The sequence below is a fragment of the Apium graveolens genome, chromosome 10 (assembly GCF_009905375.1).
Source record: "Apium graveolens cultivar Ventura chromosome 10, ASM990537v1, whole genome shotgun sequence".
NCBI lineage: Eukaryota > Viridiplantae > Streptophyta > Magnoliopsida > Apiales > Apiaceae > Apium > Apium graveolens.
The window spans coordinates 174975079-174982675 of NC_133656.1; positions in this window are offsets into that span (position 1 = coordinate 174975079).

A 7597-nucleotide genomic window follows, 5' to 3' on the forward strand; every position below is an offset into this window, starting at 1 on the left:
CCTCTTACAAGCTCCTTCTTGGCAAGTTCATTGATTAAATTGAAGTTGAGATGTGAGAGCTTCTTATGCCAGTTCCAGCTCTCATCTAATGATGCATTAAAAATAAGGCAAGTAGCTTCCTTTTCAAGACTTTCATGTAGCCTTGCTTCATAAATGTTACCATGTCTGTATCCTATCAATACAATTTTCTTTGACTTGTTATGAACAACTTCATAGTGTGAGTCATAGAATACCACATGATAACCTCTGTCAGTGATTTGACTGATGCTTTGAAGATTATGCTTCAGTCCATCCGCCATAGCTACATTCTCTATTGCTACCTTTCCAATTATCAAGTTCCCATATCCCAGAGTATGTCCTACATTTCCATCTCCATAAGATACATCTGGTCCAGCCTTCTTCTCAAATTCCGACAGCAGGGATCTATTTCCAGTCACGTGTCCTGAACATCCACTATCCAAGATAAGTGTATTTTTCTTGTTACCCTCCAATCAGAAGAATAATTAATTAGAAGGACTTTTAAGGACCCACACTTGTTGGGTCCTCTTTTTGGACAACTTAAACCTTTGTGTGTCAGGAGTACTTTTGACAGTTTTTCCTTTGTCAGGATTTGTCTTGTCAAAAGTAAATTTAGTAAAACCAACAGAATTAAACACACAAGCAACTTTATTAAACTTAGGCAAAGGTTCATAGCAACTGTGATACAACTTGTGATAAGAACTACAAGTATAAATCGAATGCCACCTACTACCACAATGAAAACAAGGATTTTGTGGTTTATAAAATACTGATCTACCCCAAACATTAGACTCAGGAATAGTACTTTTCTTTTTCTTATTCCTCCTACAATCAATAGTAAGATAATTAGTATTTCCACAGTTAAAACAAGTTTTCCTAGGAGCATTGAGAACAACCTTGTAATTTGAATCCTTAGAAATACCTTACTTACCATTCCTATTTCTTTTGGGACTTTTGCTTAAGGTTTATCAGTAGCCTCAGATATTTTCTTTTTCAATTGTCTTGCTGACAAAAGTCCTATATTCTTTTCTTTCTTAACAGACGTAATGGTTTCCTTGCTTTCCTTTCTCAGAGTTTTATCACTTACCAGTTTTTCTTGTGATATTGATGTTGAACCCTTTTCAAAAGTAGATTTGGGTTCATCAGCTTCTGAAGAGATAAACTTAACAGGAGTTTTAAGAGTGATTTTATTTTCAGTGTCAACATCCTTAACTTCATCTTTATAGCCTAAGCATTCTTTCCAGTTTTTCTTTGAGATTATCTCATGAACCTTTTTGCCTGAAACAGTTCAGGCTTTAAGAGTTTTTCTCTCATTTTCTAGATCCTTTTCTAACATACTGTATCTAGCCTCAGGAATCTTAACTGAATGTTTAGCTCTCTCACATTCTTTCTTCAAATCTATCTGATTTATTAAGTCAGACTCTAACTGTTCATTCCTAGACTTCAGGATCTCAATTTCAGTTATAAATCTATCATTTTCTAGAGTCTTATTCTTAAAATTACCATACAAAGATTTAAGAATAGATTTCAATTCAGATATGTTTTCAGTATCAAATGAGAAGAAAGAAGTTTGTACCTTAGACTCAGAAGCAGCAGGATCATCAAGACTGGCCATCAGTGCATAACATGTGTCTTCATCTTCAGAATCAGAGGAGTCCACCCAATTCTTGTTTGATGTGATCAGGGCTTTGCTCTTTCCTTTTTCATGCTTTGTTTTCTTGCACTCTGTGGCAAAGTGACCAGGTTCATCACAGTTGTAGCATTTGATCTTTGTCCTGTCTACCTTCCCAACTCTAGAGTCCTTTCCATCTTTTCTCCCAGTTGACTTCCTTTCACTTCCAGTAAACTTCTTTCTGAAGCTTATGTTGTTCTTAGACTTCCTGAATTGCATCCTCCTGAAGCCCCTAACCAGCAATGCGACCATTTGCATGATATCAGAATCTGTTATATTCTCATCAGTTTCAGAATCAGTATCATCATCAGGATTTGATGATGAATCATCAGTATTTGATTCTGGAAAATTGTTCTTCTTTCTTGCAGCTCCAGCATACTTTTCTCTTGAAGCTTTATCATTCACCTTCAAAGCAACAGATTTCCCTTTGTTGCTTTTCCTCTCTCTCTCTCTCTCTCTGTCTCTCTCTCTCTCTCTCCCCTTTGCTGAACTTCCAAATCATGAGTTTTCAGCATGCCATAGACTTCATCCAGAGTGATTACTTCCAGATCATACTGATGTCGTATGATTGAAGTCTGAGTCTCCCATTCTTCACTCAAGGCTCTTAAAAACTTAGTGTTTGAATCCTCTCGATCATACACCTTTCCCGCCAAAGACAGATTGTTGAGCAGGGTCAGAAATCTGTCATAGATGTCAGTGAGACTTTCATCAGGCTTGGCCTCAAAGTGTTCATATTCTTGAATCAAAATAACCCTTATGTTCTTCTTGATGGCCATGGTTCCTTGACATTGAGTTTCAAGAGCATCCCAGATCTCTTTGGCAGTCTTGTAGGCTATAATCCTGTTTGACATCACAGAATCAAGACTGTTATGCAAAATGTTTCTTACCTTTGCATCTTTCAGCATAGCTACTTTCTCTTCTGGTGTCCACTCAGTCTTCTCCTTCAGCTGATAATGTTCAGCAACAGTGGGAGTTACAGGCACCGACTTTGTTGGCATGAAGGGTCGGGGGTCCATCATTGATTACATCGAGATAATCTGGATCCGTAGCTTCCAGGTACATGAGCATCTTCACCTTCCATGTTGGATATTCAGTCTTTTTCAGAATGAGAATTTTAATGCTTTCATACTTGTTCCGAGACATGTTTAGATCATTTCTGATTGTAAATTTATCAGTGTGCTTTGATACCAATTGTTGCCCAGTAAAGATACAATTATTTAAGGGGGTTGGATACAATTGTATAAATATTTCGAACAAGTAATAAAATATAACAGCTTTTTATATTTCTGATAAAAACTGTTACAAAATCCTCTCAAGAAATACTGATGTTCTTGGGAGCTGTTAGGTCGAATGATCCTCGAGTGTGATACACTAAGTGATGATCTAAACTATGTTTATATACTACACAGCTACAACAAATTAATCTAAGATATGCATTATAAAAAACTAACTGAAACTGATACATATCTTAAACTAAACAGATAAAGTCCTATAACTCGGACGTAACAAATATATGCTCCACATTATAAGGAACTAAACAAATCCTCTAATGTTGACTGTCTTTAAATACCGATGACATTTAAATACTGATGACATGCCAAATCCTGATGGTACATCAGATCCTGATGTCATCCGAACAGCCAGATCCTGAGCTTCTTCTGATCATTGAGAATTCATTATGTAACAAAATTTAATAAAAATTATATTAGAGTATTAGGTATAGAGTGCATGGATATACACATACATAAAATACAAATGCCCAACTCCTATTATCTAAAATAAAAGATACACATCATAATTTTTGTTTTGGTAAAAATGTATATAAATGTCTATACTTCTTTTTTCCCACCTATTAACATCATACTTTGCCTTTTTTTTATGAAGTATGAAAGATAGATGTACAAATAATTTGACCATACTAGATCTTTCATGATTCTGAGCAGGAAAAAAATTAATTTATAGTTCAGATTAATTGCTGGTGCATCCTTGGTGACTTGGTGTTTTTAGCCAAAGCTGGATATAGCTCTCTATTGCATGTGTGGAATCTTTAGCACAAAAAAGAAGCTTAATTAACATATGAACATCATTTTATCAAAAAATTCTTTGAGGATGTTTCTTTATTGTCTCTTAAAAACCCTTCTTGATAAGCTCTTCTAATCAGATAAGCTCACCACGTCTTATTCTTTTTTGGGTAGGGAATTAATTTTTATTTAACGCGGTCTCAATGAGCTCAGATCTGTGATATGTTCATTCTATTATATCTGGCATGTTGAGAAATTTAACCGTATCCTATTACTAAAGGCATATTTTATTTCCTGTAGTGGTATATGAATATTATAAAACACATGAATGTAGATGGATATAAAGTTCATAGAATGGGTTAAATTGGTAATGTAAAGCACTTTAAGCAGATGATATTAGATGCATGTCAAATGTATATTGAGATACATGCAAAATATAAACAATATATATGTGTGTATTATATTATATATTTTAAAATAAGTATCTTTACATAAATACCGTTTCTCCTTCCCCTTTTAATCCTAAAGGTAGATTAATTTATGCATTTCTTTCTTTTTTGTTCTTTTGCCCTGATAGTAGGTGGGGTTTTGCACTTCTGGATAGGAATGTTTAGACAGTCACATACACTACAAAGCTCTAAGAACAGTAACAAGTGATAAATTCAATTTGTTACAAGGATTATGAGACATTAGTACAAGACCCCCAAATTGTAATTGTAAAATATTTTAGATTTAGATACTCTAGGCCTCTGAGTATATGATCGTCTACTTTTTTGTGTTATTTCCAGGTAATCCAATGCAATATACTTTTAGTAGACAATAATGATTAGAATGGGTACATTCTTATACTCTTTAAAATCTAAATAAAAGGTAAAATATGAGAGGTTGTTTCTATGATATCATGAGCACCTTTTCTAAATTAATAAATTAATCGAGGACAAGAAAGTGAGGGAAGTCCAAAAACCGGAACCATTATATGTAAAAGGTTAGTGTAGAATTATTATGTATCTTACTAATTTTCTTTGTTCCCAGCAAAATAATTTGATGCAAATAAGCAATATTTTTACACTTACAATTAGTAAGTTAAAAAAAAATTCTTCTTTATGTGGATGAACCTGAACCTGTAATTTATTAAACACTTTTAGTTAGCTTCTACGTACTATCAATCTACTGAGATGCAAGATAAATTGTTGATGAGATTCATATGCCTTGGAGCAAGTTATTCAAGTATTCTTTACATATTTGTTCCTTTTATTGGCTATCTGTCGTTTGTTGTTTTATTGTTCTACGATAAATTTTTTAGTGATCTGAAAAGTGAGTTTTGCTTCTCTTGCCAACACATGTTTTTTTTATCTTCAGGTCCACATTTGGGTTCCAAAAGTTGCATTACTTCAAGTGAATCATCAATAAAATTTTCTCAATCTCATTACAAAAATATTAAACATGTAGCACTCAGTAAGATAGTCCGTGATATTTTTTCTTGAAGGAAAAAAATGGTCATATATCTAAACTAATATAGGTTATGAACATAAAAAAGTAAGGTATCTCTTTTATAAACTTATTAGAAGGGTAACAGAGTTATTGGATTTTGACAAAGGCTTACGGCCTCATGATCCTCAATTCTTTGCAGGTGAAGATGCAAGGAAATTAGATTATGTAAATGGAAGAATTCCTGGATAGTTCAGCTGGTATGAGAGGAGTTGTTAATATCTTTCCTCCGGATGTTGAGATTAATGGAGGAGATAGAGTTCTGAAGATTCACTATGTGATTCTAGAAGATGAGCTTGGGGAAGATGTGAGGCAGTTCCATTGTTAAATCTTTCTATTCATTCTCTTATGTGAAGTTTAATGTCTATAAAAGCGATTTAGGTCATGTTCATGGTATATTTCTCATATTTTTTTAGGTATATATCTCTCTGTCAGGTTTAATAGCAATGACTTTTTACGGTCTCTTTATTACCTGCGTGGTTTGTTTCCTTTTTAAGTTCTACATGTTTGACAAAATATATCTATTAACAATTAAATCTCTAAAATTTTAATAACCTAAACCAAAAATTTCAAACTAATTATTTAAGTAATTGTATATACCTATTCAGACATATCAAATTTCATTGTTTGAATAAAGACACGTGTTTTATAAGTTTAAATAATTTCGTGAATATGATGATTGAATTTTCGTAATATTTAAAAAGTAAATACTACTATGTGTTTTTGATAAGAAATATGCATATGTTATGGAATATGGTTACTAAGATAATGGTGACCCGAGCCTTGCATAATTACATAATTTTAATAAATAGATTTATTTTAAAGAAAATAGTAACTAATTAGGTTTTGCATATTAATGATTAGACTTCCAAATATACTGGATTATAAAACAACTACATTAAATTTATAAAGTTATAAGTATAATAATAATAATAATAATAATAATAATGACAATAACAGAAATAATTCTACAATTATATTTGCGAACCAAATAGTAAAATAAATTATTTTTTTATATATTCTTTTTGATAATAAGCTTACCATAAACATTATAATTAGTTTTAATGATATTTAATTAGTAGGATGTATTAACTTTCACATATATTATTATTATAAATTATGAAATTATCCAAATATTTATAATTTTTCTCTTATTTAATTAAATGTGGAAAGTATTTTATTTTAATTTGTTATTATTTTTTTAATATAAACGAGTCGAGGTGTCGCCGTGAGGCGACGCCGAGAAACCAATTCCCAATATAATACAATATAATGCAGATAATTGAGAACAATTAAGATTAAATTATTTAGTATATTTAATTTATATTTAGATTTTTAATTAAAATATTTCAACATTAACAAATTATCATATATGATTTTCAAAATTTCCCTATTCTGTGTATAAGTAAGTCGATCAATGGTCGTGAGACGAAACCGATAAACTTTTTATGACATATAATAACTTATTGATTTCTCATAATAAAAATAGTAACTCATACTCAAACGACCACCATGTAGCTAAAAATTAAATAAAAAGTAACTTATTGATTGTCACTATGTAGCTAACGTTCCCAACTTAGTACAAAAATTTACAAGGCTGCTTTAAGCTATTAGATAGGCCATAAAAAAACTTAGAAAAATATGACAATCTTTTTGTTCTATTGTCCATCTATAGGGCAGGTGTGAAAGTTGAACAAGGTCAAACCAAAAACCGGCCACCTCTTATAAACTGCAATATACTGCAAAAATATTCCACATATATACGCTTTACCTTAGTCTTTTTTTCTCCCGTATATGTACATACAATTTATGCATAAACTTAAATCTTAAATATTTTTTTGAATTTATCATTGTTGTAAAATGCTATGTTGAATTGACACTCTTAAGTACCCCCTCTGTCTTTTACGTGCATGTCCTTTTTGACTTTTTTGTATTTATTTAAAAGTGCATACTAATGGATTTATCATTTTTTTTAATTTTTGTGGATATAAATTTGTCATATAAAATTTTATTCCGAAAAGAAGTTCAAAAATATTATATAGAAGTATTTTTTTAAGGAACGTGAACATGTAAAATAGGACTAAAATGATGTTAATTTAGTAAAGAAAAGTGGTAGCAGGGGTTATAATATGAAACTACTAGACTCGATCTAAGCAAAATGAGACGAAATGTGAAGAATAATAGGGCTTCAAAGATTTTCGTTATTTTTAACTTGAATCTCCATCATTCTACTATGCATGTTTACCAAAATTATCAAGATCACCAACTCAAATTGTAAATCCTCTAACACTATTGGTTTAGGTCAACCCCCAAGGACAATGTGTTTGGGGTGCCCTCTTATAGTTTACAAAGATAGTGCTCACGGCTACTCAGATTTTCTTAGTTTTTACATTTTCTT